The 13422-nt window shown below is 54.8% G+C and overlaps 1 protein-coding gene across 5 annotated transcripts in view; it reads left to right on the top strand.

The window, feature by feature from the left end:
- SYT2 (synaptotagmin 2) overlaps positions 1-13422 on the top strand; it is a 105291-nt gene that overhangs the window by 55026 nt on the left and 36843 nt on the right. The window contains exon 1 of one of the 5 annotated variants that reach the window (XM_029935482.1): positions 8774-9031. The exons of the other annotated variants lie outside the window; for them this stretch is intronic. The gene's annotated coding sequence lies outside the window, so the exon portion shown is untranslated. Of the gene's footprint in view, positions 1-8773; positions 9032-13422 lie in introns of those variants that run through there. 5 annotated transcript variants of the gene reach the window in all.

The raw sequence follows: 13422 nt of genomic DNA, 5'->3' as shown, positions 1-13422 counted from the left end.
TGCCTACCTCTCCCCAGCAAGCCAGACTTCCAAACCATCCTCCTGGCTGAGATGCTACTCGCTCAAGGCAAAGGGGTGAGGGGTGTTCTGTCTCCAGTGGCGTCCCTTCCACTGGCATCAACTGCCACCTGCTCTGAGGAAGGAGCTGGTCTCCCAGAGATAGTTCCAGATAGCTGTGACGGACACTGCTCCAGACTCTATAATCAACTTGTGTGGCTTATTTAAAAATGCACCTCAACTTTCCAATTCTGTAAGATGGGTCAACTAGAAACTTACCCCTGAAAAGTTTTTCTGTTGATAGATAGAAATATGCTGAAGGGGAAAGAGAACTAACCGACATTAGAGTCTAACAGTCGGGGATCAAATCCAGTCGCTGCCACTTACTGGGTTATTGGCATCTTCAGAGCAAGTTTTTCCCTATGATTTATGAATCAGTGACTCCCAAAGGTGTATCTCCTGTCTAAGCTTCCTTCCCGAACTCCATGCCCACATCTCCTCCTAAATCTGGCACAGGTTCCCCACTGAACATTCCCCAAGTTGAACTCAAAGTTCACATCTTCCCCTCTGTCTCCCCCCTCGGGGGACTATCTCACTTAATGAATGACTTCGCCATCTTGGAAGGTGGTGAGACACAAGCCAGAGACCAGCGTCGCCTTGGACCCCTTTCCCCCACCCTGCACTTCCAGTCGCCAGCATGAGTCTCCACCCTTCCTCTTCATTCCCTCTGTGCCCGCCTCATCCGGGATCACCTCTCGATGACCTGTGACGGTAAGTGGCCCCCTTGTCTCTGTCCAGCCTGGCTCCTGAGCTCACTGCCTGTTCACCGTTTCGAAGCCTTGCACAGTGCCCTCACCTGTGAGGGTTAAAGCTGGCCCCTCCAGGCCGGCCTGTGGGGCCCTGGTGTGGGAGTCCTGATGCCCCTCCAGCACCACTCCCAGCCACTGCCCCACTTTGTCCGGGGCCTCCGCCAACACATCCAGGGCATCCTGACTCAACACTTTTTAGCACTTGATATTCCCTTGACGTGACCCCTTTTTCCTCAGGATTAAATCAGAAGCATATTCGAGAATCAGTTGAAAGTTGTCTTCTTTGGGCGAGCCTTACATCCATGGTCACTGCCAGCAAGGCTCCGGCTGCTAGTTCCAAGGTTCTTTGTGCACTGGCTCTGGACCATGTATCCCTTGCTCCTTCATTATGTGCCTATGGGCCCGTCTCCCCCAACGGACCTATGGTCAAGAGTCGTGCCCTGGAGTGGTTTATATCCTAGGTCCTAGCCAAGTGGTGGCACATAGTATGTACTCAACAAATGCTTGGAAGGATCCCTGCTGGGTTCCCTTTTTGTCCCCCAAAGACCCACTAGACCCATGGCACACTAGAAGGAATAGACACACATGATGTGTGTCTCTCTCTGTATTTGCTCTGACCAGTAGATGGCGACAGAAGAGTCACCTTGTGCAAACACAAGGCCCCTTCTGGTGATTGTCAGGCTGGCCAAAATCCCTGTTCTCTGGCGGCAGGCTAACCTGGAAACGTGAGGCTTGCCAAGGTAAAGAGACTCCCTCACTCTGCAGTTTACACACCCACAGTTATGGGGGTTGGCTGTGTTGGCTCCGTGAATTCTCTGGCAAGAGCCTCTAACCCCAGACCCTTTTCTTCTTCAGGGCCCTCTGCCAAACATGTGTTCTTAGGTGGCCTGTGTGTCTGGCCTGAGACTGGAGAGCACTTGGACTCACGCCTCACGTCCAGGAAAATGGGGAATACGGCGGTGATTTGTTCTCTTGTGCCAGTAAGAGACTAGAGAGACTGGAGTTAGCTGTATAGTCCTGGGCAAGTCACATCACAGCCCGGGAGGTGGGTGAACATTAGAGCCCCACAGGCCAGCACTTGGATCTCTGCCCCAGCACTTCCCAGTTATGTGAACTTGGGCAAATCATTTGCATTTGTTGAGCCTCACTTTACTCGGCTGTGAAATGGGGACAAACACCGATTTCATAAGGTAGTTATAAAGCGGGAGCTTCTGGGTGGCTCAGTTAGTTGAGCATCCGACTCTTAATTTCAGCTCGGGTGATGACCCCAGGGTTGTGGGATCGAGCCCTGCATCTGGCTCCATGATGAGTGTGGAGCCTGCTTATGTTTGTCTCTCTCCTTCAGCCCCTCGCCTCTGTGCTCTCCCTGTTTCTCTCTCTCTAAAAAAAACAAGCAACAAAAGCAAAAACACACCCAGTGTGTTTAGGACCCAGTGTCCACAATCTTGTACAGCTTTTGCTTAAGAATGAGGGCACTTGATATTACTGGCATATGACAGAGAGGTTTAGAGCGTGACCTCAGAAGCAGAAGATCAGAGTTCAAATCCTTCATCTTCCACTTCCTAGTTGTGACCTTACACAAGTTATTTTACCTCTGCCTACCTCAATTTTCCTGTCTGTAAACTGGGAATAAGAATGATCCTCTGCCCTAAGGTGGTCGTGTTCAATTCATACTAAACCCTTAAAACGGTGCCTGGCCCATAGTGAGCTCTCCACGGGTGTTTCCTGTCTTCGTGGTCATTACCAACATTAGCATCTCAGTACTGTACTGCACCGGCTCCACGCACCTACCTGTTCCTTCTGGAAATCCAGTCCTCCGGACCGGTCTCAGCCGGTGTGTGATCTGGGAGCCTCCTAAAGCCAGCTGGCATGCGTGTTGTCACACGGGTCTCGGCTGCCGCTCGCCGCTGGTGTCAGTGCCCCGGGGTCCCACTCCCCCGCTGCCCCACTCTGCTCTGTGCGGCCTCTCCCTGCTCCTGTCGCTGCTGCGCCCACCAGCCCGGGCTTCCCATCTTTCCCAGCTGCACAGCCTCCTTCAGAGAGTGGGAACAATTCCCGGGCCCCATGGCGAAATGCACATTTGAGGGGCAGGGTGGCTGCAGCATGGAGTGTTAGTTCAGCAAGCCAGCTCTTGAGACTTCCTTCATATTATGCCCAGCTCTTTTTCTTTCCAGACCACCGAGTCAGGCAAGGTCAAGGGCCAGCCACTCTATCCAACCTGGAGGGTCGTGTCCTCTGACCTTCAACCGGTTTTGGGATCTGGCTCATTTTGTCAACTGTATTCCTTCCTTTTGACAATTTATCAGAAACCTCTATTTAAAGACTGCCGGATATGTCTCCGGATGTCTGGAGCCCATTTTGGGCACAGTTCAAGTCTCCCCAGGGTACCACTCAGTAGCTCCCATGTAAACCAATGGATGCAAATAAATGCTCCGGAAAAGCAGTGTCAGCATGCTCCTCAAGTTTAGTGTATGCATGTGGTTTTCAGCTTCACCCACTCTGAACTTCTTGCCCCCCATAACACATATAAAATGTTTAGCACATAGTAGGCATTAAATAAACAGTAGATATTTTTATCAATTTCCTCATCTGCAAAATAGAGATAATATAAAAGAATAACAGCTAAAATTACTGAGCACTTATTATGTCCCAAACATTATTCTGTTTTTCACATGTATTGACTCATGTAATATTCACAATGATTGTATGATATAGATACCATTTTTGTTCCTGTTTCATTTTATTTTTTTATTTAAAATTTTTTTAAGATTTATTTGTTTTTGAGAGAGAGACAAAGTATGAGTGGAGGAGGGCAGAGAGAGAGGGAGACAGAGAAACCGAAACAGGCTCCAGGCTCTGAGCTGTCAGCACAGAGCCCGACATGAGGCTTGAACTCACAAACTGTGAGATCATGACCTGAGCCTAAGTCAGACGCTTACCCGACTGACACCCAGGCACCCCTCCTATTTTACAGATGAGGCGCAGAGAGGTTGAGCGACTTGCCCAAGGTCACACAGCTAGAGCCTCTGTTTTTAAACCAGCATCGTTTTCACCCTGTCACATAGGACTGCTGTGAAGATCCAATGATTCCAAGCCTTATGGCTCCCAACAAACACTAGGGGCCGCTGCTCCGTTTACTCTGTGAAGCTGAGGAAGAGGAAGGGAAGGAGAGGGGCAGGGATGAGGAGGGGGGAAGAGGCCGAGTGGGGTTCCATTAGCACCAGTTGATGGTCACAGTGGTGGCCCCAGGATTTAGAAGCTCTTTACAAAAACCCAGCTGCTCTGGAAGGGAGGATCTGAGAGTCATTATTTTGTCTGCAGCGGGGAGGGAGCTTGGTCAAGGTGAAGAACTAGGCTCGCTTTTCCAGTGCCCCCTTTTCCTTTTTCCTCCCCTCTTTCTCCCTCTCAGTCAGTCTGGGCTTGGGCTGTGGCGTGGGGGTTTCCAGCAAGGCTGCCCTCAGCTGCTTCTCCAGGGTACCAGCTGTGGGGCTGGGACAGGGCTGCAGGGAAGGCACTGTCAGCCTCCTAAGCACTAGCCTCCCCTAAGGCCCAGCTCACTCAGCTAGAGAGGAGGACATCTGAACAGCAACTAACCAGAAGTCAGCCCGGGGAGACTGCAGAGTCCTCTTTAGGGCACCTCTTCCTAACATGGCCCTCCATCCACTGGCCCAGGAGACATATGGGCCTCAGGAGCCTGATCCTGCAGCATTGGACCAGAGCCCGGAGCTCCGGGGCAGCTCCAGAATTTCTGTGTGGGAGGGGCTCAGGCATTGCCATCTCATTGGAAGCGAGGTGAGGGGATTATTTTAGTCTGTGGACTTATTTGGAGGTGATTTTCTGGGAGATGCCAATATAGATCATGAAGGAGGCTACCCTGCCGCCCCCTGCCCTGCACCCCACACTGGGCTCTGCCAGTGCCACCCGGCTCCAAGCAGAGTTGGGTTGTGCTAACACCTGAAGCCAACACAGGGTCGGAGCAGAGAATCCATGATGGGCTGAAAGGGGAAGCCTGGGTGGTGAGCAAGAAGCCATTGAACTGGACGTGCAGTCTGCTTTGTCCTGGAAGCTCGGGGGGTGGGGGACAAGGAGAGGGGATTGACTTAGCACCCAGGGAGAAGACTGAGAGCAGAGGAATATGACCATTTCTTTATTCCTCCACCTCTCATTTCTTTACAACATTTATTTCTTTAGCACAGCTATGCCAGGAATGGCACTGTGTTCATCTCGGTGCATTCATTATCCCTTTAATCCTTATGACAATCCTATTTTATAATTAGAATCCCCATGCTGCAGATGAGAAAGCTGAGGTTCAGAGAGGTTATGTAATTTGCCCAAGGTCACCCAGCACAGCATACCAGGTGGCAGTGCCAGGATTTAAGAACACGGAACCCGAGAATCACTAAGATTTATTGGGTGCCTACTCTGTGCCAGTGGGCTGGATGGGCAGGAGGTCCTTTCCCTTCTGGAGTTTGCAGTCTAGTGGGGGGAAGATTCCCCTAGGAATTAGCAAGGGTGACAAGTGTTACAGACAGACAAGAAGTACAGGGTATGCAGAAAGGTGTCAGGGAACTGAGACTCGCAGTACAAAGAGGAGTCGTGTCACGACATGGGGCAGAGAGGACAGGGTCTTCCACCAGGAGAACATGTGCAAAGGCTCTGTGGCAGGGAAAAGAGCATGGCCCTTTCAGGACCTGCAAGGAGCCAGCTGGAGCACAGAGGGTGAGGGAGGAAGCGATGCCAGGCAGAGCTGGAGGGTGGGCGAGGGCCACATCTACAGATGTCTACAAGAAGAAGCTGGGAAGAGGGGTGACTGTAAGGAGCCCCTGGGGTGGAGGGCATGGCTGTAGCTATGTATTCGGCACCTGTAGATTAGAGAAGGGTCAGCTTCTGATGTCACAAGACCCAGCTCCATGCCCTAACTCTGTACCAAACTGACACAAGTACTTGGGTGAGTCACTCACCCTTCAGGGGGTTCCTATGTCTTGGAGTGAACTGTCCCTTCCTTGCCTTGCTACCTGCTGGGATTGTTCAAAAGGATCAAGTAAAATCAAGGTTACCACCCCTATGACTCTAAGCAAAAGCTAGCTTTTGCTAGCAGGGGAGGGTCAGAGAGGGAGACACAGAATCCAAAGCAGGCTCCAGGCTCTGAACTAGCTATCAGCACAGAGCCCGACGTGGGGTCGAACCCAGGAACAGTGAGATCATGATCCAAGCCAAAGCCGGATGCTTCACTGAGTGAGCCACCCAGGTGCCCCATCCCACCTCCCCATCTTGACCCAGCCCCCTGCCTGTGCAAATGTCACCTGATCCTTCCCTACCCTATCAGAACCCCACTCCCCCAGGAGGAGAGAGGGCATGGTGAAGGAAATTTATATATTAGACACAGATATTTTTAGAAGGAGCAAACATAGTCCTATATAAATACTTTATTTTATTTTTTTATGTCTTTATTTCATTTTGAGGGAGAGAGAGACAGAGACAGAGAGACAGAGACAGAGAGTGAGCAGGGGAGGGGCAGAGAGAGAGGAAGACACAGAATCTGAAGCAGGCTCCAGGCTCTGGGGCTTGAACCCACAGACTGTGAGATCATGACCTGAACCGAAGTCGGATGCTTAACCAACTGAGCCACCTAGGTGCCCCATAAATACTTTATTTTCTGTTATTAGACCCAATTTAACTGGTAGCAGCTTTGAGTAAAAGTCAGGTATCTTTTCATTCATTTTACTGGAAGGAGCTGGGGGAGGGGGGTCATGTCATCCATCCCCCTGCATCCACGCAGCACTACATTGCAATCATGAAGCCATCTGCTTTCCTGGTCAAGTAGTCAAGAGAGGAAGGTGTTTTGGGACCTGCAACATCAGGACATCCTAGTCACTGCTGAACCCAGCCCGCTGAACTTTCCGCCCATTTCTCTCTCCTCCTGGCAAAAAAAGCTTTTGGTGGATCTCAAAAGAGAAGCATTTTCCCCCCAGGGAGAAACGAGAAGCAACTAGGTGACGGGTCCCCACAGTTGGGAGGGCAGCAACCCTGTGGTTGAGGGTGTAGTGGTGTGGGGGAGGTTCCTGGTGTCCTCCTGAGGAGCAACTGACCTTGAGGCTTTGACGCTTGGTCCCTTTTTTCCATTTGAAGGATGGTGAGGGGTCAGCAAGCTGACTAGAGAGTCTCGGACATCTGTCTTGTCGTTTAGCCCACACATAAACACACACACACACCCCGTTCCCAGCACCGATGTGCGGCCTCAGCCCGGTAGATAGGTGGCACACACTCCCCCATTCAGCCTGCAGCCTGGAAATCCCTGAATCAGCTATTTCTGCAGCCCAGGGTCCGTGACTAGCCAGCTGCTATTCTAAAGAGAGGCTCCTGCCGGGCTTGGAGCAGCCGGTGCTGCAGCATTGCAGTGGCCGGCTCGGCTCAGGGTGATGTGGACGTCCTGGGGCTGAGCCAGGGAGAGAGGATTTGCTGCAGGTATTGGGAATTCCCAGGGTTCTGCAGATAAGCCCCCTAAAGCTGAGTGAGGCCTTCCCCAACACATACATATAAGGAATTGGGGGGGTGTGAGTGACTTCCTGGGTCAAACCCCAAACTTGATTGATTCCTTTTTATAATTTTTAAAAATATTTATTTAATCTTGAGAGAGAGAGAGAGAGAGAGAGAGAGAGAGAGAGAGAAAGCAGGAGTGGGGGAGGGGCAGAGAGAGAGGGAGACACAGAATCTGAAGCAGGCTCCAGGCTCTGAGCTGTCAGCACAGAGCCCCACGCGGGGCTCGAACCCACAAACTGTGAGATCATGACCTGAGCCAAAGTTGGCTGCTTAACCAACTGAGCCACCCAGACACCCCCAAACTTGATGATGCTTGACTCTGGGTATGCAGTACTGGAGCAATCTGGGAGTGAAGCGGGGTGTGGGGATGCAGGCAGGGATGGGGTGGCCCCGGGAAGGTCTAGGCAGGGCTGGTGTCCTGACTCCGGCAGCAGAAATTGCACAGGGCTGAGTTAGGGGCCTGAGGTCTTCGTGGGTGAATGTCCGGCATTGAGGATAAGGCACAAGGGTGAGACGGAGGCACAGGAGCCATACCTGGGCCTGCAGTCCTCGATGCCCCTCCTGCCTCGTGAGTGTGGGAAATGCCCCGTCCTCCCTGTGCTCTCAAAGGCCTCCTTGACTGCCGCAAGAGGGGGAAAGCGGGGTTGTGGCAAGCGGGGAGGCTCCGGTCCCTACGGCCAAAGCCCTTTGGGTGGGTGCTACCTGGGCACCAGACCCAGGTCCTGGGCAGCACACTTCCTCCTTCCTCCCCAGAGGCCCCTGCACCGCTTCCTCCCCTTCCCAGGAGGCTGGAGGAGAACCCTCCGGCTCCAGTCCGGACTTCACCCTCCCGCGCGGATGCTGGGGGCTGGAGGCTGCCGGAGCTCTCCGGCCAAACCCGTCACCTCCCCTTCCCCTCCGCTCTCCGCCTTTTGTCTCTAGCACTCCCCTTCTCCCTCCCTTTTCTTTTCGTTCCGACTCAGGAAAACCTTCATCCGTATCCCCTGAAGCAAATCGGCTCCCTCCTACCCGCTAGCCGGTTCCCGACAGCGCAGAGATTCCCCCCTCCCCGCCGCCCCTCCCCCAGCCAATCCCCGCTCCCGAGAGGCTCGTAAAGCTCGTGGGTGGCTCGGGTGGGGTGGGGAGTGTCGCAGGAGGGCACGGAGCGGGAGGGGACTCCTCCGCATTGCCCCCGGAGCTCTGCCGGGCTCCGGGGCCCCGAGGCCGGCCCCACCCACCGCAAACTTCTCCCGGGGCGCGCCGGGGCGAACCCCTCTCCTGCGCGCCGCGTTCTCCGTCGCACACACCTCCCCTTCCCGGCCGCCCCTCCCTCCCCGCCCACCGGCCGTCCGGACGCGAGAAGGGGGGCGCGGGGCGCGCGGAGGCGGCCTCCCCGGGGCGGGGATTGCCGGGGCGGGGGCCCTGCGTCGCGGTTTGCGGGGATCGCCCTCGGAGGGGCCGGCACGCGGTGTGTGCAGGCGGATGTGAGGAGCATCTCAATTGGCGGGCGGGGGAAGCGGGTTCGGGCTGTTACTACTGCAGAGAGAGAGAGCGCGGGCGAGCCAGCGAGCGGGGAGCGGGAGGAGAGCCGCAGCGGCCCGGCCCGCCGCGAAGTGGGAAGAGGGGACCTCGACTTCGAGACCCCAGCCGTTCCCGCGCTCTGCCCCCTCGGCGAGCCCTCGCCGAACCGCGCAAGAACGTCCCCGGTAAGAGAAGCCCCGGGCGGGGACACCCTGCGAGGGCAGGGCAACCCGTGGTCCCGAGCGAAGGCGCGCTCCGATCATCTGCGGCCACCGGGAGGGCCTGGGGCGCGGGCGGATGCAGGGTCGTCAAACTGGGACACCCCGACTTTCTGGGCTCGGCGCTCACAGCCGGGTAAACTCTGTGCCGGACGGAGCCGGTGGCGGGGAGTGGGCTCCGGAAATCCACTTGCGTCGGAACCACCCGATTAGTCCCGGGGGAGGTGTCCTGAATTATCCCGGGAACCCCTCGCCCTTGCCCTGCTTCTCCCGGGGAGCCCGGACGCGCGCGGGGAGAAGGCGCAAGAGGCCGCGGAGCATCTGCGCGGGCACCCTGGGAACCGCAGGAGGGAGTGCGGGGGAGGGTGGATGAGGTGGGTGTAGGGTGAAAAGTGGGTGCGGGGCGCGTATGGTACCCCCCGCCCCCGCCGCAGTGAAGCTAAGCCAAAGCGCCACGCGCACGGAGCTCGGGAGCCCCCTGGCGCAGAGCGGGACGCGCGGGGACACTGGCGGTGCGCGGAGCTGGCTTCCTTCCTGCGCCCCCTGCCCTGCCGCTGCAGACCGGGTCTGGGATGGGCGGCGGCATCTTCGCCCCTTCCTCTTCTCGAAACTTTTTCCTACTCCCGCAAACGCCGCGGCTCAGTCGGTTGGAGGAAGCAGGGTCCCAAGGATTCTGACAAACCGCAGAGCTTGGAGAAACCGGGGTGGGGGGCGGGGAAGGGGCAACAGGGCAGCAGGAGGGCACGCTCTACTCAGTTTGCTGTGTGACCTTGGACAAGCTGTTGCACCTTTCTGAACCTCACGAAGATGGAGACACTTGGTGCCCCATTCGGGAACGGGGACGAGGTGGGGGGCAGTGTGTTTGATGAACAAGTCTGCCGGGCGCCTGCCTCTAGCCTTGGCGCTTAGGAATTCATGCCTTTGATGCAGGCCTCTCTGCGGAGAGCTCAACCTCAACGCTGTCTTCCTGGGGAGGGGGTGGCAGTGTAGAGCTGTGTACTCAGCGTTCCCCAGGAAGTCAGGAAGCTTCCATTCTGACCTGGCCTATGACCTTGGACAGCTGGCTTTACCCCTCAGATTCAGTCTCTTCAATGGGTTTCGGAGCTTGTGGCATCTGAAGTCTCTCCCAGTTTGGACACCTGTATGCCCCAGCATGCTGGGGGTGGAAGGAATGGGTGGGGTGCGGCCTCACCAGCTGCATTCCTCCTGGGACATAGCCTCTGGGGAAACTGTAGTTCCCCGCCCCCTAAAAAGCCTGCAGGGCCTTGAGACCCTCAGCCTGCTCATTCATTATCTCTTCCCACTTGCAAAATCTCCGGTATGGCTGTGAGAATGTCTGGCTTCCCTGCACTAACGTCCCTCTTGCCAGGCACAGAGCCTTCTCTGGGGAGAGATGCCCCATGACAGACAGGAGTAACAGAGGCTAGCGGGGATGTCAAGGACCCCCCCAAGGTCATGCTGTCTGACCCCTGGCTCTAGACAAGGCTGCATCCACTGCAGACAAGGGTGATTTGAAGGAATCCTGTCTAGAAAGGTCTCTGTTTAGAGACATCTCCACTACAATTGCCCGTAACCCCCCGTGGTGCAACCTCACAGCCCTTTGCCAGAGGAAAGCCTGATCTAACTCCTTGGGCGAATTCTGGCTCGGTCTGCAGTTGAGATGAAACAGTAGCTTCTCACTGGGTCTCAGGATGTTGTAGGGAGAGTCCTGGTTTAAGACAGGAGGCCGGAGTTTAATTCTAGGTTCTAGCTTAATTCTAGGTTCTGCCTCCAGTGTGACCTTGTGTGACCTTGGGCAAGCCCCTTTCTTGCTCTCCTCACCTGTACATTGAGAGGGTTGAACTAGATCGCTTCCCAGGGTCCTTCCAGTCTTGCAGTTCTGTGGCTGAAGTTCTGGGCTGGTGTCTGAGTAGCAGGGAGGGGGTTTGGCTGGGGGATGAGGGCAGCTGGTCTCCAGGAATTCCCATGCATGGCCCCTCACCCACACTTCTGTCCCCAGGGTGGGGACAACCTGAGACTAAAGACACCATAGGAAGGGGCCACTTTCAAGGGCTCGCCCATCCCTGCAGGGGAATCCTCACGAGACCCTGGGCTCCACTGGTTGCTAACCGTGTGACCTTGAACGAGTTACAGTGTTTTACATCTTGGTGCTTCAGATACTCAGTTGTCATAATGAAACAAGAGCGGTGGTGGTATTTTAAGATTGTTGTGAGGATTAAACACAAAACGGCATGTAAAATGCTTCAGCCAGTGCAGAGCCCTTGGAGTCCTCTGCTGGTCATAATCAAAATAAAGCCTGTGGCGAGTAGGTAGCAGGGCAGTGGCCCCTCCCTGCCACCCGTGGCCCTCAGGTCCCCCCTGCAGCTCCCCAAAATTCCCTGTGGGGTGGGAACAGCAGCTCTGTCTCTGTCTCTCTCCCTATTTCTATCTCTGTCTCTTTCTCTCTCCCTGTCTCTTTCTCTGGCTCCCTCTTTCTCTCTCCATTAGCATCATTCTGCAGCAGAAACTTCATGTGAAAGAAAAAAACCTACCTGACTTTCTTATAATCTCACACCTGTCTGCTTCTAGCTCTCCCTTCCCCACTTTCTGCCACACCTCCGGTCCCTTCTGTGGTGAGGACACATGAGCGTCTTACTCCAACTTCCAGAACCTTCCAGGAATGAGCCAACTGAGGCCCAGGGCGGGCTGAGATTGGATCCCTGGAGAGGGAGCCGGAGACATGTCTGGGCCAGGGGGAAAGGGTGGTGGGGTGGGGAGTAGGCAGAGGGGGACTGGCAAAGGCCTGGCCTCAGGGACTCCCAGGACCAAGCGAGGCGCACTGGTGGGCTGGGTGCAGGGATGGCAGGGCCAGGACGTGGCATGCCCCAGACTTGCTGTGTGACTTTAGGCAAGTCCCTCCTCAGTTTCTTCATTTGCAAAGTCAAAGGTTAGTTTAGATGAATCAAAGGTCCTTCTGACCCCTTTGGTTCAGGGTCCGCTTGGCACTGCCTCAGGTGAGGCTGGGGGGTGGGGTGGGACGTTTGTAGGAATCAACACTCACTGCCCCTTTGTCACACTCCTGTGACAACCTGGGGAGGTGATGCCATCTCTTTCTTAGTAAGAATCCTGAGGGTTAAGAGCAGAGGCTTTGCAGATGGGCAGACCCGGGTTCTCATGTTGGCTCTGTCTTCTTATTAGTTGGGTGAATTTGGGCAAATTACTTAATGTCTCTGAGCCTCAGTTATCTCATCTGTGATATGGGAATAAAATGGCCTACCTCCTAGAGCTCTTATGAAAATTACATGGGAATAACTTCTATGAAATTCCTGGAGTATGGGGAGTTCTTACTGTGAATTGGATGCTACACAAGGAATGGGCTTTGGAGGCTCTATGTCATCAGGAAGGGGGCTGAGGTTAAAGGAAGGGTGGGGACAGAGCCCACAGTCCTGCACTTGTCATCAGGCACGGGCTTCTGTGAAAGTGTCCTCGTTTCCCACATCCTCTTCCTGCTGTGCACTGGCCGGGGCTTCAGGGGTTCAAACGCACTGGTTCTTATCACAGGGTCTGTGGAGGGGAGAGCTCAGCCACTGCGGGGCTGCAGGCAGAGTGTGGATCTGTCAGAGAGAACGGGGGTTCACAGAATGCTCCTGGTGATGAGGGAAATACAAGCCAGAAACGTGACAACCTTCCATTCATTAGTTGTGGGAAAGGACTATAAAATATGATCTTGGAGAAAAGGCATCGCCAGTCACCAGGGCCTGTGAGGTGAATAGAAACACAGCATAAGGCACTGCAAGAGGCCGTAGGGTTCATCTTCTCTGGTCTCTGACTTTGATTATGGGGAAACTGAGGCTCAGAGAGGGGGAGAACCTTGCCCAGTATCACACAGCATGTTAGTGCCAGAGATGGGCTGTGCCTGGACTCATGGACCCTCCTCCGGTGCTCTTTCCACTCTCCCTGTTACAATCAGACCTCAAAGAAAGATGCCTTGACTACAGCGGAAAGGACATGGGTCACTAATGGGAAGACACCTCTTGACCTGGTGCTGAGATCATCTAGTCTGGCATTCCCATTTTGCAGATGAGAACACTGAGGTCCAAGAAAATGAAAAGACTAGCAAAAAGATGCCCAGTGTTTGAGACCAGGTAGTTCCCAGGCCAGTGCTCTGCTAGTTACGCCAGCCTCCACACTGCTGCTCTGGGGCCAGACACGCCACGTGGCCGCAGGATAAAGCCAAATGCACTTGAGAAAGGAACAGAGGACAGAAAGACAAAGCAGAACGAAAGACAGAACTATGACTGCCAAGACCGTGATTTTCCTTCTAGGATTGCTTTCTTGACGTGTCTCTGTCGGCCACTGCTTGGAGCTGTTCTGCTGCC

The sequence above is a fragment of the Suricata suricatta genome, chromosome 3 (assembly GCF_006229205.1).
Source record: "Suricata suricatta isolate VVHF042 chromosome 3, meerkat_22Aug2017_6uvM2_HiC, whole genome shotgun sequence".
Taxonomy (NCBI): domain Eukaryota; kingdom Metazoa; phylum Chordata; class Mammalia; order Carnivora; family Herpestidae; genus Suricata; species Suricata suricatta.
Note: the sequence above shows the minus strand (reverse complement) of the source record. Positions and strands in the feature narration are given on the sequence as shown.